Raw genomic sequence first — 20,958 nt, forward strand, 5'->3', positions numbered from 1 at the left:
CCTGCTAATGTTTATGAAAATATTTTTATTGGAATTATCAGAAAAGTATTACTCTTTCAGGGGATGGTGAAGAGTTGACCTGAGCCAGATGAAAATCAATTTCATGGACATGACAATTTTCAAAAATCTCAACTTCGAAGTGATGAAAGTGGCTTATAGGGTCCTGACCAACAATCTTACTGCTTCTCTCTTTATGAATATCATGTGTTAACACACTCAATTATTTTAATTGGGTAAATGCCTAATTTTGTTAACAGTTTATCCATTGACCCAAATAGTAAAGATGTGGAAAATAAGATAAGAAGATAAGAGAAACTAAGGCAAAAAGAACCCTGGAATCTAATGTGTCTGGTAATCACCCATCTGACTGTGGTTAGGTCACCGTAATCAAGCACATGGCGTTTTGCCTTATTCTTTGTAAACTTTGAAATAATAACACACTGAATTCCTACCAGACTCTGATAAAATTACTCTTTCTTAATTTTAAACTATGAATAATTCAATGCCTAGGAAATAAAGTAAACCCTGCCTTTTTTTGGTAAAAGTGTAGAAACATTTTATCACTCATTCCAGATCATAAAAATCACAGGTCACAACTTCGCCTGTGATTTCAAATTGCCTCGAAATTGCCATAGAACTCTTCCAACATCTGATGAATGGAGTGTTTCTAATTTCTAATTATCAGAGCTGCACAATATATCTTTCAGGTAAATAATTTTGTGTTCAGATCCATTTCCAGTTAAAGTTCCTGGCTCAAGCCTACTAATTGCCAAGTTGTGACTTTGATTACATGGATACTATGTCTCAGTAAGTGGCAAATTGAAGTCATCATCAACACTGAAGTCAGCTCCAGCAAGCATTCTCTTGCCTCAGATCTGTACACTCAGTTCCCCCTGCCCGGAGTGCTCTTCCTCTGATAGCCAGAGCTCCTTCCTCACCTCTTCAGGTCTCTCTGCTCAGTTGATGCCTTTCCTGACCACAATAATTAAAATTGCAAATGACCCCTGTCCCATTCCCTGCATAGTTTTTCCCCATGGCAACTCTTATCAGCTGACATTATATAATATATCTTGTTTATTATCGGTCTCCTCCACTGGAATGCTAGCTTCCTGTAAGCAGAGACGTTTGTTCTGTTTGGTTCACTGCTGCTTTCCTAGTATCTAGTAGATGTACGATTAAGATTTGTCAAGTGTAGAAATGATTGAATGAATGAATGGATGGATGGATAAAGAATAAATGAGTGAATGCAAACAGCCAGCAACAAAATTATATCCCTTGATGATAAAATATAAATATCTATGAAAGATGTATATCACAAATGATTTTGTGTTATGTTAGGGGGCAAAAAAGCAACAAGATGAAAATATTTGGGGAAGACTGGTCAACACAAGTTTTTATAGAAGGAAAAAGTCTGAAAGTTCTGGATGACTGCAGGCAAATTTAAATGCAAACAAAAACCAGAAGGTAATTTACATTTCTTAATCATTATTCAAAATTAATCAGATCTGTGTTAGAGACTATTCTTTTAAGTATGAAATAGATCTAAATACTAAATACCAATAACCCACTTAATTAAGAAGTGTTATTAAACTTTAGCATTCATGAATTAAAATTAGTGTTATTAAAATTTACTAAACTTTTAGTATTCTGCTAAAAAGTCTGGCTGCCGCACAATATTTGGCAATATCACAAAGTTCCTACTCCAACACAGATAGTTGGGGTCCCCACAATTTCCATGGAGAATTCTTCAACTTTGTTTTTTTTTTTTTTTGAGAGAGAGCATGTGTGCACGCATGAGAGAGAGAGAGAGAGTGAGCGAGGGAGGGGCAGAGAAAGAGGGAGTGAGAGAATCCTAAGCAGGCTCTGTGCTGTCAGTACAGAGCCCAGTGCAGGGCTCCATCCCACGAACCGTGAGATGATGACCTGAGCCCAAATTAAGAGTCAGACACCCAACTAACTGGACCACCCAGGCACTCCTCTTTGACTTTGTTTTTAATGCACGATACTATTATTCTTGCTGTTCAACTATAATTTCTATTATTTTTAGCTTAATATTATCAACTTAGTATAATGGGCACAATTGCTAATGCATATTTTTAATAGAGAGTATTTTTTGTCCTTTTAGGTTCTTTTTTTCTTGTAATGGTCCCTTAAAAGATATGTTTTAAAAATATGCACCAGTATTCATCAAAAAACACCCTTAAGAAAATGAAAAGGCAACCCACAGAGAGAAAGAGAGAAAGGAAGAGAGAGAGAGAGAGAAGCTATTCTTAACATATATATCTAACTAAGGACCCATATCCAGAATATATTAAAATTCCTAGAAAATAAATAAGAAAAATAGGCAACTCAGGGTGCCTGGGTGGCTCTGTCGGTTGAGCATCCGACTTTGGCTCAGGTCATGGTCTCATGGTTCATGAGTTTGAGCCCCGCATTGGGCTCTGTGCTGACAGCTCAGAGCCTGGAGCCTGCTTCAGTTCCTGTGTTTCCCTCTCTCTCTGCTCCTCCCCTGTTCACACTCTGTCTCTCTCTCAAAAATAAATAAAGATTAAAAAAAGAAGAAGAAGAAAGAAAAATAGGCAACTCAATAGAAAAATGGTCAAAACACTTGTACAGACATCATAAAAGGGATATCCCCAAACCCTGCACCTCCCCTGCTCGCACTCTCTCTCTCAAAATAAGTAAGTAAACAACAACAAAAAAAAGAAAACAAACAAACATACAAAACCAATCTATGCTGTTAGAAGTCAAGATACTACTTAACTTGGGGTGGCAGAATTTAAGTGATCAAAGAGGACAAAAGAGGGAGACCCTGGATGTGGATAATTTTGTTTCTTTGTTTCTGGTGTCTTATTAGTGTTTAATTTGTGATAATTCATCAGGCTCTATACTTATAATATATGCACCTACCTGCATTAAATTGTGCCTCAATAAAGTCCTAAAATCTCAATAGGCAGAGCAGATACATACACTCTCCCTCAATATGTGTGTTCGGTGACTCTTCATGGTTAACACGGAATGTCTTCTTCGCTCACTGGAAAATGCAATAGGTAGGTCTTTCACTCTGCCTACATGGTAAAAGAGTTGCAAGACTGCAAGACTGCAGTCAAGCAGTCATTTGTCAAGACTGCAAATAAGGGAACTCCAGGGCCCACTTCCCAGCTGAGCAACCAGTGCATTAACACCATTGACACAGGCTTCGGTGCTTAGAAGGGCCCTGTGCTTGGGTTAGTGTTCTGCTATCACCATCTTGAAATTCTTAATAATGTTTTAACAAGGAGCTTGCACTTTGGTTTTGCACTGGGCCCTGTAACTTATGCGACTGCCCTGGGCAACTCACCTCTTTTAAGTATCTGAGGTGGTCTCCATATTTAGTAATTAAGAAGAAATAAGCTTACATTTTGATAGGAGAGAGTTTGTTTGGAAATAAGAAAGACCTAGGGGCTAATGGGTGGCTCAGTTGGTTAAGTGTCTGACTCCAGCTCCCGGTCCGTGAGTTTGAGCCCTGCCTTGGGCTCTGTGCTGACAGCTCACGGCCTGGAGCCTGCTTCGGATTCTGTGTCTCTGTCTGTCTCTTCCTCTCCCCTGCTCTCTCAATCTCTCTCTCTCTCTCTCTCTCTCTCTCTCAAAAGTAAATTAATGTTAAAAAAATTTAAAAAATTAAGAAGAAAGACCTAGCCAATCAGTAAAATAGTGCCTTACAGCTGGACATTCAAATAGATGCACAAAGCAGAATTAATAAAAGAAACATGTTACTGGGATAAGTAATGCCAACTTTGAGATGGAAGAGAATAATTATTAGGTAGTTAATGTGGACAGATAGGCAATCAAGTCAAACAGTATGGCATATCCATCCTACCCAATTCTTTGATATGTACAATTTTATTATATGTTTCAGTAACTTCCCATCAATTTATCTTAGCACCTCAAAAAACAATTTTACAAAAAATGTTCCCCTAGGAATATAGACAATACAGGGTAAGGGTGTGAATTAGTTCAAAGGCAAGAGATTCATCTATTCATCTGTCCATCCTTCTAATCATCTGTTCATTCTTTCACCTGCCTTATCCCACTGGCAACAAAAAGGGTATAAACATAAATCAGACCTGGAGTCCATCTGAAAGGACATACATTTATAAGCCAATGGTAGACGTGCTAGAAAATATGTTCTAAGAGATGTATTCATCGTTCGGGAAATTTGGAGGAAAAACAAATACTTCAGGCTAGGAATAATCAGAGATGCTTTTATTGAAAGCAGTCCTTATATTGGGATTTGAAAGCCAGATAGAATTTGAATGTGCACCGAGTGCACATATTTGGAAATATGCTTCTCTTGTTTTTCTTTTGTTCTTTCTTCAGTACATAACTTGACTATCATCTGTTTTAGAAAATAATGCCTCTCTCTTTTCTACCTACTATCATAGATAGACTGAACGTCAAATTTAAGTATAAAATGGGACAATTTTAAGGACAAAAAAATTGAAAACCTGTAAGTGCACATTAGGGATCTAATAATGTAATATACATAATAGGAATTTAAAAAAAGTAAAAATTCACTAAACGTTAGTTACTTAATCAGGACCTTCCTCCAAATTCTTTGGTTTCTCAGAGTGTTTCAGAGCACAGACTAGAATTTCAGCTGTGCCTGGGTTTGAATTCCAGTTCCAACTCTTACTAGCTGCACAACCTGGGTATGTTTCTTAACCTCCTATTTCTTCTTAAGTTTGAGGGAAAGGATTATATTTGATTCATCGTTATGCTTCACTATCTTCTCCAGTCCCACCATCCTTGCCCCTTATAGACTACCTGGAACAAAATAGCTAGAGTGATCCTATTAAAATGGTCTTTATTGGCTGTCATTATGAATCACACCATCCCAAAACTTAATGACTTAAAATAATGATTTTAATGTTTTAATGTTTAATGACATAAACAATGATTTATTATTTGTCATGATTCTGAGGGTTGGCTGGACTGTTCCTCTGATGGTTTCATCTGGGCTTACTCAAGCAGCTGCATTCAGATGGATGCTATATTAGGCTGGAAGATCCAAGATAGCCTTATTCACAGGTTTGGCAGTTGGTGTGGCTGTTGGCCGGAGAAAGCAGTCCTTTATATAGGCTTCACCCTCCAGTAGCCTAAACCAGCTAGACCACACTTTTTGGTGAAAGGAGAGGCAAAATAACGCAGCCATGCTTTTCAATCTACCTCAGTCCACCCTCTGATTACAAAAATCTCCATTCCTAGTGGTGCCTGGATGACTCAGTCAGTTAGGCTGACTCTTGATCTTGGCTCATGTTACGCTGGATTAGGATTCTGTCTCTGTCTCTCTCTCTCTCCCTTCCTCCTCAAAATATATAAATAAACTTTTTAAAAAGCTTTAAAAAAACAAATATCTCCATTCCTCACACATGTCAAATATTGCTCACGCCTCTCTTCTACCTCATCTCAATACAGCTTCAGCCTCAAACCCCTGTCTCACAATCTGCATCTGGTCCAAATATAGACACAGCTCCTTAGCTGCATAACTTTTCACCCACAAACCTGTTTGCTAAAAAGACAAGGTATTTAGACCATTAGGATATGTGTTCCCCATACACCCAATGTAGGATGATGAGCTGGAGACAAAAGAACTGCATTAGATGCTCCTCTTCATTGAGGAGTATAACAGCATACAACAGTCCTCATTTATAGTAATCCTGAAATGTGGCTGAGCACACGCTTCTAGTTCCCAAAGGGAACCAATAGGTCCAAGATGGCCTCTGTGATGCCCTGGTTCTCTTTCACGTGGCTTCTCATCCTCCAAAGCTCTAGACTGGTTTCACCACATGGTGATCCCAAGGTAGCACCCAAAAGTGAGCAAGACTAAAAGATACCTCTTGAAATTACCCTTTGAAATAAAATAATATCATTTGTTAAATCCCATTGGTCAAGCAATCATATAGCCAGCCCAGATGCGAATGGTGAGGAAAGAGACATGTGTTGAGTTGATTATTAGCAATTTTCTCTCAGATCCAAACTTGCCCTTCTATATTCCACTTCATGATGATGGAGCTGGGATAGAGCAGATGAGGATGCTAGATTTGGTCAATAGGGGAGAGAGATTGCTAGAGGGAGGCTGGAAAGCCAGAGGTCGAAGGGCCTAGCTTCTCCCTGTTTGGTTCCTTTCTGTTTTATATAAGTATCACCCTGCCCCACTTCTTCATCCCTAGGGGCAGCTCCTTCCTATGCAGGAACCCAATCTAGCTAGCAGTTTTTGCGACACTTAAGAGTATCAGGCTTATCAGTATCCCTCAGCAAAAGTGGGCCAGCATTTTCTCCTCCGAGGTCTGAATTTTTTCAACTCCATGGTATACCTCCTCTAACTTTGGAGTAAGTTGAAATATTCCAACTTCTTCCCTTTTCCCCAGCCCTAAAGGATGCAGCAGCTGCTTTCTCCCTCAGTGATAACTTAAAATTCTCTTTTTCACCCTTTCAGTGATGTAGTTGACACTTTTATATCTATTTATAAACATCAATTTATATATGATCCCACCTGTTGCTGGGAGGAGCTAGAACATATTGTGGCCAGGTTTATCAATCTATCACAAATGGTGAGACAAATCATGACATTCCCTTACTCAACTCTCAAAATCTTTCCATTTCATCCCAGTAGCTTTCCATCTCATGCAGAGCAAAAGCTCAAGTTCTCTCAATGGCCACGATGGCTTCCTTGCTATCCTTTGAATATATCAGCTTTATTTCTGCTCAGATTATGCTTTCTCTTCCATCTCACTGGAAGATTCTTCCCCCAGGTGTCTGTGGAGCATACTTCCTATCTCCTCAGATCTTTGATCAAATGTCACTGTCTCATTATGGCCTTCTTTGAACGTCTCATTTAAAATTGAACCAATCTCCCCTACCCAAAATCTGATGCTCCCTATCCTCTTCTTTTCTTTTTTCCATACCATTTATAACCATTTAGTTACTTTACAATTTATTTATTGCCTATCTCTACTTCTCCCAACCCTAAAATCTAAGTTCCACGAAGGGAATATTTTTAACTGTTATGTTCTGTGCTATTGTACCCATAGTCCATAAAAGTGTTTGGCATATAACAGATTCTCAATAAATTCATAAATGGGTGTTCATTAGGTTTTCTGAAGCAAATTATTTTGTAATACATCACATCATAAACATTGGCATACAAATGAGTTTGTAAGATCTTTACTTTTTTAAATTTATTTATTTATTTATTCATTCCTTAGTTTATTATTTATTTTGGGAGGGGAGAGACAGAGAGAGCAGAAGAGGGACAGAGAGGGAGAGAGAGAATCCCAAGCAGGCTCTCCGCTGACAGCAGGGCTCAAACTCACCAACTGTGAGATCATGACATGAGCCAAAATCAATAGTCAGACGCTTAACCGACTGAGCCACCCAGGTGCCCCAGGATCTTTTTACTAAAAACAAGTCAAAGAAGCAAAATGGAGAAAAATTTAAAACATTAAGAATCTGAAGTTATAGAGAAAAGCGGTACATAAGGGAGCCCCAGAAGAGCTTGGGAATTGGGGTAACAAATATACAAAACTGATTGGCAATTATCTTATTTACAAAGCTAGAATGGAGGGGAGATTGGAAGTACTTTAGTGTAGATTAGATTAAATTTGGAGGAAAGTATCCCAGCTTTTTTTTTTTTTTTTCCAACTCTGCTGCTTGCTATAAATATAATTCTGGGGAAATCATTTAACCTCACTTGCCCTCAGGTTCTGCATTTCTGAATTAAGGAAAATAATTTCCTCTTGCTTCCCTCAGAGGGTTGATGTGAAAATGAAATGAGATCATGTATGTAAATGTACAAGTGTAAAAATGTAGACTGATGATAATGACGATGACGGTGTGACCTCTAATAGATGGAACCGGGAAAGCCAGAAAGGCAGAAGCCACAGGAGTCCCTGGCATGCCCTCTGCCAAGACAAGTTGAGGCAGAGCCATCTTCAGGGTTACTGGCTCTTCCTCTAGGATGCAATTAGAATGATTGGTTTTTAAATCTGTTATGCATTTTGTGTGTGCCATGCCCTTCCCATCGAGTTGGAATTCAACCATAGTTATCTTCCCTATTTAATTAATTTTATTTTATTTTGCATATTTGGAATCAGGGGCTCAGGAATGTCATATGCAAATATATGCAAAATAGAATGTAAATTGGTTTTGAGAGCCAAAAGCCCGGCTTTTTTTTTTTTTTAAATGGGAATATATCATTGGAAAAAAAGGTCCTCCTCACAGGCCTACTGTGCTTTAGCTGTTTAGAAGTCTTCATTTTTTAATCAGAGTTTATAACTATAAATGGAATGAAGACAACTTTATATAATACTTAAAATCGGTGAGGCTCATAGACTCAGCAACTTTGGTATATTTGATCTAATTGTTAATGAACAAACATATTTTTGTAGCTTTAAGAAATTAACTGGAGGGGTGCCTGGGTGGCGCAGTCGGTTAAGCCTCCGACTTCAGCCAGGTCACGATCTCGCGGTCCGTGAGTTCGAGCCCCGCGTCAGGCTCTGGGCTGATGGCTCGGAGCCTGGAGCCTGTTTCTGATTCTGTGTCTCCCTCTCTCTCTGCCCCTCCCCCGTTCATGCTCTGTCTCTCTCTGTCCCAAAAATAAATAAAAAAACGTTGAAAAAAAATTAAAAAAAAAAAAAAAAAAGAAATTAACTGGAGAAGAAGGGGATGGATGGGTAAGAAATGGGAATAAGAGGCAAAGAGGTTACTCTCTCACACCTGATGTGGCCTGCATCAAGTCACTAATGCACAAATTTCTGTGACATGAAAAAAGAAACAGCTTTTTGTTTATTTTCTTAATTAAATGAAGTCTAGAGAAATACATCAGATCAGTGGGCTTTTCTGTTCCATGTTGAAGAAATGATTTTATTCCATAAACCTACAGTAATTTTATAGAGGCTCTCCATGTCTAAAAATCGTGAAGAATCTGTAATCCTTTTTATAGAGGTTATATGATTATTTGGAGTATATTTTAATACATAGCCCATTTTTGCAAAGTACAAATTAGTGTAGGCTTTTGATACAGAACACCCAAAGGTCAGATTACAATCGTAGTTGTAAAAGGAAAGAAATGCTTGAATTCTGAAACATCTTTTAAGATGGCACATTATTATTATTATTTTTTGCCATAGTAAATCTTTTTGTGTTCTGACTTCTAGTACAAGAGGGTTTGTATATGTATTCTAAGGAAGACTACATCAATATACTTTTGAAATGTTTTCAAGTTACAAAAAAACTGACTTCACATAGCACTCCATAATTTCCCTCATCAAATCCTAAAGACTATATTAAAACATCTGTTTTTGGAATATCTTGCTGACAGTAGAATGCTATACCCCCAGGGAGTCTCCTACTTTTGCATAAAATTTGCATACTCATAAATAAGTTAACATGGGGGGGCAGTATATCAACTGCAAACAATGCAAGTATTTTCCATATATCCTTTTTATAATTGACTAAGAACAGAGAACTAAAGATTTTTTGAAAAATGATTTTTCTGCTACTCAGTCACCTTTTAAATGAGACATGAATTCTTCATAAAGATTTCACCCTCCTAATTTTCCCTACCTTGCACTTAGAAATCCAAAGTTTCAATATTCAAGAAATCCAATTGCTTCAATATTCAAAAGCAAAATATACCGTAGCTGTGTGCAAATAATATTTAAAGTGTGGCATATATGACAGGTTCTACATGAAACTTTATAGTAATATACGCATACCCTGGATTATGAGACACATGGAATAAGGTAGCTCTGCATCTTTTTCTCTTTTCCTGGCACAAAACAACTTTATTCTCATGAAGTCTTAGTAATTTACACACCTCAGTCAAGTACTATGAAATGCATCATGATGCTTATATGTGGTTAATTGTGTGCCCTCAACTCTGAGTTTGAAAAGGTTACTTACCAGGGTGCCTGGGTGGCTCAGTCGGTTAAGCGTCTAACTTTGGCTCAGGTCACGATCTTGCTGTCTGTAAGTTCGAGCCCTGCATCGGGCTCCGTGCCGACAGCTCAGAGCCTGGAACCTGCTTCAAATTCTATGTCTTCCTCTCTGTCTGCCCCTCCCCTGCTCACGTTTTCTCTCTCTCTCAAATAAACATTAAAAAATAAATAAATTAGAAAAAAAAGAAAAGGTTACTTACCTTCTCCAATGTTTATTCAGGTTACACGTTAGCCTGGGGAATAATGGTGCATAATAGGAAAATTACTCGATATAGACAACTATCAGGTCTGCTTGCTAGAGAGTCAGCATTATTATATTATTGATGCAATACATTAATACATTACTATATTAGTACAGAAGACAATAAATCTATTGGAATGGCTAGGAACTAGCTCCCTGATTCCCATCAATGCCCAGTTTCATATGCTAGACCAGTGAGAATACAGTAGGTAAGGCCTTGACCAGTGAGGTTTCAGGGAACACAGGAAGATGTTCCACCCAAATGACCTTACACAACCATTGGATAGTGCACAAAGTTACACACTTAGAGTTGTACCTTTTATTTATGATTATTTTTTCCAATGTTTATTTTTATTTATTTTGAGAGAGAGAGAGCCCCACGTGCACACAGAAGCTAGAAAGGGGCAGAGAGAGAGAGAGAGAGAGAGAGAGAGAGAGAATCCCAAGCAGGCTCTGCACTGTCAGCACAAAGCCCAATTCGAGGCTCAATTCCACGAACATGAGATCAGGACCAGAGCCAAAATCAAGAGTCAGAAGCTTAACCGACTGAGCCACCCAGGTGTCCCAAGATTCTAACTATTGTTTAAATAAAAATATTTTGGCTGAGGGATTAACACTTAAAGCAATTATCTGTCATTTATAACTTAGGTTCTTAACCTGGGACCCATGAACAATAGACAGAATTTAGTGGAATAATAAACCCTCTTAAACCACATGCAAATTTTTGTTTATATTCATTTGTGTGAATATTTGGAGGAAAAGGACTCATAGATTTTAATATATTGCCAAGTGAGTTCACTCCCTCCAGAATATTGTAAACACAATTTTAGAAGGATCTGTGCAAATTCAACCAGAACGACTGGATTAATATCAAGAATTAAGTTCAAAAGGACTGAATTCAGGGCAGTATGTATTTTCTCTCTTAATTAGAATACTTTGCTTGTAACAGAAAACCCAACAAAATAAAGGAAATTTATGGTATTATTTGAATGAGAAGTCCCTCAATAGCATTAGGTAATGTCTTGATCCAGCATGCAAAATTATGTGACTAGAAACCTGTTTCTATTTCTCTATTTGTCTCCTCCATGTCCTCAGGTTTGTTAATGGATGCTGCAGGAACCAGAACTATGCTTCTTTGTACAAATCCATCAAGATCTGACTCAGCATAACCAGCAAAATACCTAAGATCCAGTCTTAATAGAGTAATATGTCCATCTTGGACTCAGTGTGTGGGGGGCGGGGGGCGGCTAAAATATGCTCATTAGCTTAAGCAATTATGTCCCACGTGTGGAGCTTAGGATGAAATTGATCTAAGTATGTGACTGAGAATAAGGGAAGAATACCACAAATGAAGTTTGTGGTATTTTTACAAAAAAAAAGGGGGGGGGGAGAAATATATACTTTACCTGTCAAACAACAATTTTCTACCATATTATCCAAGAAAGAAATGAAAAGACACTTCCTAACCAAAATGTGTTCATGTTCATAGCCAGATACCAGGTTCAGAATGAAGAAACAGGGCCTTAACAAGATAATAATGTCAAGATCTAGGAGCTAGATGGGAGATAGGAGCAGGTCAGGAGGGAAATGAGCAGTTTTCTGGGCAATGGCTACCAACCATATTGAAGCTGCTTTGGTTTATGGTCAAAAGGCATTTGCTGTGTGAAGGGTGAATGAAGGGTTAAAGGTATAGAATTGGGACTTTTATTACCCATATATGTCCACAAGAAACTACTATTACCAACAGCATTAGGTACACACTACATTTAAACCCTCTTTTATTGACAACCTGGCATCAGCAGGAGTAAACAGTGAACTTAGACTTCTCTCCATTCACTTTTTCTTCCTTTGTAATTCCTTTATTTCAAAGTCACTCTCTCCACAGGCCCCCACCCTGCCTCCAATCTTTCATCATGAAAGAGCTAACTACTTGTGGACAGTGACACAGTGGGGGGATTTTTTTTGGAAATATCTATCAAGAACTGGGACAGGTCAGATTTTTACCATACTCGCAATCTAACAAATTGGCCCACAATAGTTTCATGAATGCTGGCAAACGGCATAAGATTCCTAGGTCAAAGACAAAAGACAGTTTATTACTCACAGCAACAGTAGTGGTCAGAGAATCAGCATTTGTGCTGAGTCTTGGCCCCCACTAGACCATGCAAAAAGGGTTGGATGATATTTGTGTGTACAGTGGGTGCATCACAGAGAAAAACTCTGAGCTTGGAAAACCCAAATCTTTTATACTGGACAGTAAGCATACATGCCCATTGTTCTGGAGAAGGATGCTCTCTTATTTTCCAAGGCTGTTCACTATGGAAACACCCTTAAAATAACAGTCTAGAGCAAAAGCAGTCAGTTCCTCTGCTCACAAGATGTGCATCCACGAACAACGTGGAGAGAGCTGAGAATTGTCTGCCAACAATATCCAGCTGCATTCTCCCAAGCACTTTGGAAAAACTTATTTCTAAAAGCCACAGACACCATTCACATTCCTGGGTATCTGACAGTCACCTTAGAAATAGAAATAGGAATAGGGTAGAAAATAAGACAGGGTAGCTAAAATTATTGGGAAATTTCCTAGATCCTCTTAACATGCAAATATCTTTGGAGGAATGTCATTATAACAGCTCTTAGCTTATGAAACAGCTATTATGGACATGGATATTAAATAGCAGTGTTCTGAATCTGTTAAGCATTTTTACATTTGCTGGTTTATTCTATCTATACAACCACCCTGCATGATAGGCAAGTATGTAACTATTATGCCATTTAATAAGAAAATACAACTGAAACGCAGAGAGGTTAAGCAACTTGTTCAAATATAATCACATGCATTACATTTGGATCATTCAATTAAGTAATAACATCATTAGTAATATAGCAATATAATTGGTCCTATAATTATAAATAAATATGTATATATCATTCAACCCTTAATAGATAAACATAAAACTATAAAAATATACATAATAGATAAAATTGAGTAAGGTTCTAGAAGGTCATATTATAATAGCACTGATTCAGAGTAGTGGAAAATATTCAAGTAATGGACTCCTGAGTTGTTACCCTGGGGTATATTTCTTATTTGGTAAAAATATCAACTTTAGAAAAGATTATGGACATAAGAATTTATAATTTTTTGTAAGCCACTTTAAGCTCCCCCAGTTAAAGATGCTTTTCTAGTGAAGTAACTAATTTGCCAAGTTAAAATCACTTTACAAATGAGGAGGCCAATTTTGTTTTTATCATTTAAGTATAGGATATTAATCATCTGATGAAACAGAAAGATTTAACAAAATGAGCATGTTCAAATCATTTGGCAAATATGTGCTAAAGAGAGCAGATAATAACTCTTTGGGGAGATGATTTTTTTTTTTTTTTTACCTGAGACAAAAGCAGATCAGAAAAGTGAGACAAAAGTGTAATGGTGTTGTGTTTCTTTTTAAAATGTGTAACACAGTAGCAGATTGTCAAAAAGGGTTAAAGACGATGTCGGTCATGACTTTTTTCAGCTCTCTAGAGTGTGGCAACATGTATTATTTGGCGTAATCATGACACAGATCTGCATGTGTATGTCTTCAATAATTCATGTTGCAGCTTGTCTCACTGTGGGGACAGATGTCAGTGAAACCAGTGACAGCCGATCATGCTGATCCCACAGTGACACTGAGCCTTGAGTATATGCCCAGTAAGTCTGATTGGAGCTAAGAAAACACGGGCTAGCAAGTTTGAGTGTAGCTATTCATTTCATAGCTACATGAAATGTGCATATTTATATGCATGTATGTATAAAAACCTTACTCCCATGTAATGTCCTGAAGATATGGAAATATGTAAGACATTCCTTACATTTGATTTTCATATTCATTAGGTTTAAAACATGTATATAATATGTTAATGACAAAATCAATTATTTATTGTTATGTATTGAAACGTATAGGTCTCCAACCGGTGATTTATAGAATTAGCAATCTTGATTAGTCTTTCATTACTAATTCATGTATAGAAGAAATGTTACATATTTGTATGTAGACCAAAGTTTTGCTTTCAAAGACTTATCTTTGTTTCTCACAATGATTGGTATTTTCTTTTAAAATTAGGCATTAATCAAAAATTGATCTTATTCCAGGGGTGCCTAAGTGGCTCAAACACCTGACTCTTGGTTTTGGCTCAGGTCATGATCTCACAGTTCATGGGTTTGAGCCCCACATCAGGCTCCATGCTGATGGTGTGGAGCCTGATTAGGATTTTCTCTCTCTCCCTCTTTCTCTGCCGCTCCCCTGCTCTCTCTCTCTCTCTGTCTCAAATAAATAAATAAACCTAAAATGTTTTTAAATGACCTTATTCCAGATACTCTAAGAATAAATGTACATCTATCAGTATGTGCCTATGAATGTTAGAATATAGAATATAGAACATTGATTACATTATGTTACCCCAAGGTTAGTCTAATCCTTATGCATTAACCCATAACAACTTTCATAGCAAAGGACTAGAATAGAAGAAAGTAGCTGAAGGTGTGCAAGTCTATTCTATTAGAATAGCAACTAAATATACTTACCTCCTATGTGTGCATAACAAAATTCAGAGCAAGTACTTTTATAGCTTTTCAAAAGAAAAAGTTTTGTCTAATATTTTTAGATCCCCAGGATTAACTCTATTTATCCATTTCTTGCATAACACTAGAGAAGTGTCAAGTTCTACTTATAACCTATAGAATCCCTGATTAACAACTAGAAAATACCAGGTGTATTTTTATATATGTTGGTAAATATGTGTATTATATGTATATGTACATGTACATGTGTGTGCATATTATATTTTAAAATAGTCAACAGAACAAAAGTTCATATTTATATTTTCTTTAGTAATATAATATGTTCTTATGCCGCTTTTAACTTGCCCTTAGACATACAGCATTTTGGTTAGCTTTTGAAGTCATTTTTTTTTTTTTTGATGATTTTATTGTTTTAGAGAGGAAGTTCCTGGCTTATTCCTAATGACTCTTCTGATCTTCCCTCCTCCCTCTCAAGTCAGTACATTTGGAAAAAGACATTGATTTTCCAGTAGCTCAGGATTGGACTGTTTTCAAGATACGTGTAAGTCAGGGAATCTCTTTAGTGCTACCATGCATAGTGTTGCCTAACAGTGGGTACCATTTTTCTTTGGAGGTGCATTTACATAAACATTTCTAATCACAGCTCCATAAAGAGACACGGTATAATAATTCATGACTTTTAGGTAATATGTCATATGAATCTTAACATATGGCATTACACTCTACAATGGCAATCTTGGCTTCCAAAGGGACCTGGAAAACATCCAGTGAGATGAGAATAAGCCAAACTTGATAGAAAACCATATCGATGCTAATCCAGGTTTACACCTTTCATTCAGACTCGGAACTCTCTAGCAGATGGTTCAGTGGTGAAGTACTAATGTTAGCAAAATGTCAAAACTATTTTGCTAGACTCCCCAATTGTTCATACAGAGTATTTTTCAAGTGCTGGATATCAAAATAGTATTATTAATAAATGGTAGCACTAAGGTCTCTGATCATAATTGCAGAGTTTTCGTTTCAATTTCCAAGGACAATCTGGTTTTGCTCCCTTGGAAGATAGCCAATCAGCTTTTACAATTTGATTTTACAAATTTTAGAAGTTTCTTCCCTGATTCTTCAGCCAACAATGGCATATTCAAAGAAGACAAAGGAATGCAGAACCATTTGGCAGATAACATTATTAGTGGCTGTTATATCAATTTAATCATCCAAATAAATGCCATGAGATAAAGACTCTGAATCAAAATTTCTCATCCTCAGATTCATGAACATGGAGAAAAAATCTAAATGGACTTCGGAGGGTCCACCATCTGAATTTAGAGGCAAATATGAGTGTGGGTGTGTACAAGTACAATTTTCTATGTGCACACACATATACACTGAATACGTAAAATGAATGAATGAATGAGTGTGTGACTCTCATATTAGGATCTAGCAATGGATTCAATTTGTTTTAGAAAGTCAGAATTACATTTATAAAACAAGAATGAATATATTTGCACCTAGATGAAAACATATGCATTAATTGATCACCTACTAACTATGCTGTCTTTAACATATTTTTTTTCCTTCTAATATTAAAATGTATCTTCTGTGGTGCCTGGGTGGCTCAGTCGGTTGAGCGTCCGACTTTGGCTCAGGTCATGATCTCACTGTCCGTGAGTTCGAGCCCCGCATTGGGCTCTGTGCTGACAGCTCAGATCCTGGAACCCGCTTCAGATTCTAGGTCTCCCTCTCTCTCTGCCCCTTCCCCACTCATGCTCTGCCTCTCTCTCTCTCTCTCCCTCTCTCTCTCTTTGTCAAAAATAAATAAACATTAAAAAAAAAAAAAAAAGACATATCTTCTGAAGTAAGAATTAAGAGCCCTTGGGTGTTTGGGTGGCTCAGTCAGTTAAGTGTCCAGCTCTTGGTTTCAGCTCAGGTCATGATCTCACAGTTCATGGGTTCAAGCCCTGCTTGGGTTTCTCTATCCTCTCTCTGCCCTTCCCATGCTTGCACTAGCTCTCTCTCTCTAAATAAATAAATAAACTAAAAAAAAAAAACCAAAAACACCCTGTTTTGCAGACATCTCAGAGAGAGGCTTATCTGGGCTCTCCCAATGGGTACTCTAGAATTTGCCTTCCTGACTCTAAATTCCACTCCTTTTCTTTTATATGATATTCACTCCTTTACTAATGGTTGCCACTTTAATGTAAACAGACTATCACCCCAAAAGCAAAAGACAGAGTTAGCCAAGTCTATGATAATCTAAGAAGACATATGAGTAAGAGACTACTTTTAGGTAATATTTATTCTTTTAACATTTCTTTATGCAAGTCTAAAGGATATCAATATTATTATTATCAAGATATGTGTTTTCCTTTGCAAACTTCTTGTAGCAGCCACGATAGGATTAAGTCAGTCAGCATTAACTGATAAAACAGCAGTGAGACTTTCTCTCACATCTGTTCAAGTTCAAGTCAGTTCACACCCAGACAGCTATTTTTCCTGTTTTTCCGTGAATGTGTTTCTAGGAATGAAGTCACTGAAAAAGATTTGTGTGTGGTCCCTAAAACACTAAGCCAGACCAAACCCCAAAAATGATGTAAGAAGTAAAAATCGATGTGAGAAATTTAAGAGAGCTGAAAGGAGGTGTCATGTTCAAATTAGGCAAAGCCATATTGGGCTAATCCTGTAGAGAAGACCTGTATGGGGAGGGGGCAGGGAAGGGTAGTCATTTGTATGTCACTGCTTAAAAGACTGTCAAGTTGGACTCCACAACATTGTTCCAACTACGTAACTTTTACATAAGTGACTACTTAATAGATTTTCCTCACTCCCAAACCCTAATTTGTTCCTCTCACTATGTCTTTTATGATTAACCATGGTTTTATTTTCATTTTTGTTCATTATCAATTTCATCACTGAAGACTGTCCATATTTCTTTAATGTTGTGACAGGAATTCTTTGCTGAAGCTAAAAAAAAAACAAACAAGAATGAAACAAGCTAAGAGAATAACACTGTATTCCATTTTTCCATTTAAAATATGTTACAAAACAGCTTTCAGTTTAAAAATTTTTGACAGTGTATATTCAATTTTTCAACGAACAGATGCGTGTACATAAAATTATATGATTGAAATTCAGTGTCAGGGGCTTTAGTCATTTAATTTGGGCAAACTCAAGACATTGGTTCATAATATAGCTTTTGAAATATCTCTATTTAATAATAAGAGCATGGCATTTCTATGAAATGGTGATATGGAAGTGTTTATTGAATTTAAAAAAGGGTTTATGTGAATATTTTTAAAGAGAAAATTATTATGATTTATTTTTTTAATAAAAAGTGATTTTCTTTTTTTTTAAGAAATAAATTTATGATGAAATTGAGTGAACAATATATGTCTATTCAGTGTAAGAAGAAACCAAGTCTTGTCTTAGAACTTCTGGTCCAGAGTTTTTCATCTTAAAACTTCAACAATTGATAGTGTTTTCACTTATTGAGAAATATTAGAACTATTAGCAACTACTTAATGAAAAAATTAAAGATACTGAGAACTACTGACAAGATATGCTTCATGTTCTTACCAAGAATTTGAGAAATATATGGATTCGGTGACCTTAATAAATGGCAATAGATAAATGATTTTAGCAGAGACAGCCCAGTAAGGAAAACAGTTTTCAATTGTGAATTCAAGCTTGAAAGTGGTCCATGGCAGTCCTACTCCAAGTGCCAGTCTGAGAAGATAAATCAACTTTATCAGAAGTACAGTTTGATCCAGCTACATTTTTTTTTTCATTACAACACATTCTCAATAAAGGAAGCAATGTGTTGATTTCCATTCTGGGGCAAGCTCCCTAGTGCATGATGGACTAGACTATTTAGATACTGTCACCAGCTGCCTGACCACACTTTATGTAACATTTGTCTAAGAAAAGGCAATTTCAATGCACCATCACTGTTAAATATTTGTTTCTAGTCAAAATTTTAAAATTGCATGTGAATAAAGGAGGGCTTTCAAATAGGGGACGGATTTTTCTCAAACCAATTCTCTTTTCACATACATTGACAACTACAGGAGAGTTTTAGAAAAATATATTATTGTTAAGAGAAAACTTTAGGAAAATAAAATTTAGGAAATGAACACAAAAGACCAAAAGTTCACATGTTGTACTATCTTCCGTAATCTTCCCAGAACTGACAGGCACAGGATAGCGGTAATATTTATTTTCTCTTTCATTATAGATTGAAGTGTTTTATACCTCAGGTTCCAAGTCAAGGAGTGTTGGCCATTTTCCACTTAGGAATGAGAAACTTTAGCTCATAAATGCCTGCTTATATTAGCTTAGGTTTTCTTAGTGACATGTGCCTTATTCATTTTGGGATGCTATAACAGAGTACCATAAAATGGGTGGTTCAAACAAGAAGTATTTATTTCGCACAGTTCTAGAGGCTGAGAAGTCCAAGATTAAGATGCTGGCAAATTCAGCGCCTGGTGAGAATCATTTTTGTAGTTTCCAGGCAGCTTCCTTCTGTGTCCTCACATGGAAGAGAGAAAGAGAGAGAAGAAAGACAGGACCCTTTGGTCTCTTCTTATAAGGACACTAATCCCATTATGAGGAATCTACCCTCAAGGCCTCATCTAAACTTAATTACCTCCCAAAGGGCTCACCTCCAAATACCATCACATTAGAGTTTTAACACATGAATTTTGTGGGTACACATTTAGCCCATAGCAATAAAGTGAATGTCGTCTAAAATATATTGCTCTCCAGATAGGACCAAATATGTGTTTAAAATGTTTTTGAACTAGAGATAGTTTATGACAACTGTAGGCTGGAAATGCAATTTTCCTACAGGAAAACACAGGCTATCCATTGTTCTTATAATTTAGTAGGATAATTCAGTGTGTGCAACAGAAGCCAAACACTTCTCACATTCTCTTATCCTCTTAATTGACAGAAATAACAGATACATCATTTATGTAATAACTGGAATCATTCCAAAAGGTAGCAATTTGAGAAGTCCAGATCACTTCAATATAGATCAGTAACTAGGCACCCAGAATCAGATGCCCTGGGTTCAAGACTCATCATTTGAACTCCAACACTGATTGGGTAGCCATAGGCAAGTTACTTGGTCTTTCTCTGTCCGGTTTACGCATTTACAAAGCAGAGATAATCACAGGATTTATCTGGGAGAGTCAGGATTATACGAGATAACCAAGTAAAGAGCTTAGCACAGTAACAGTAGTAAACACTCAATAGATGCTACTATATTGCTATTTAGATATTGTGATTTCACCTAACCCTGAAGGCTTGGTTTTACAAAGGTGTCAAGGTTAACTAAGATTCCAATATCCTGAGCAGTAGCAGGCATTATTATTTTAAAGGATGCTTTGACCTTAAGGAAATGTGTTTTCCCTACAGACCCAACATGACCACTAACAAATATCACATAAATAATATTTTTAAAGGAAACATATTTTACCTTTAGCTTCTGGACCTGTTGTTCAAGACAAGGCTCTAGCAGAATCAATAGCTTTGATAGAAGACATTTTATTCTAGGAAAGGTGGTTTTGAATATTCAGTAGGGCTCCAGGCTAGTGATTTTGTGGTTAGGTTTCTTGTCTTCCAGGAAGCCCTTGACAAAGGTCACAAACAATTTGCTCATTCTTCTTATTAAAATAAAGATGGAAAGCACTGATGATAACTCTGCCCAGCAGCTAACTTCATCATCTGTAGCGGTTTCAACATATGCTTGTGAGATAATGAAAAATATAGCATTAAATACGCTGGCAGATTGAATCTTGTTTCAGGGTAAATATAGTAAGTCATTTTTTTCCCTCTTCATTTCCTCAGAACCTGTTTAGCATTAGACTGTTAATATCATCACTGATACATGACAAAACCATTGCATAATATACGGCGTTTCAGACCAACCCCCACATAAAAGAGAGCAACGAAAAACCATGAACATTAATCGGGCATTCAAAATAATGAAGTGCTTCTAGCCAACCCTCTTCTAAAGCTGTCTACTCTTAGTTTTGTAGGAACAAGTAGTTTTATAAATCTGACATGCTTTTCTGGTCCCATTTTAATATCATGAAAATGTCATTTTTCTGAGCTACAGTCAATATTGAGGGGTTTTTTAAAGATTTTTTAATGTTTATTTATTTTTGAGAGAGAGA

This window comes from Panthera leo, chromosome B1 (assembly GCF_018350215.1).
Source record: "Panthera leo isolate Ple1 chromosome B1, P.leo_Ple1_pat1.1, whole genome shotgun sequence".
Lineage (NCBI taxonomy): Eukaryota > Metazoa > Chordata > Mammalia > Carnivora > Felidae > Panthera > Panthera leo.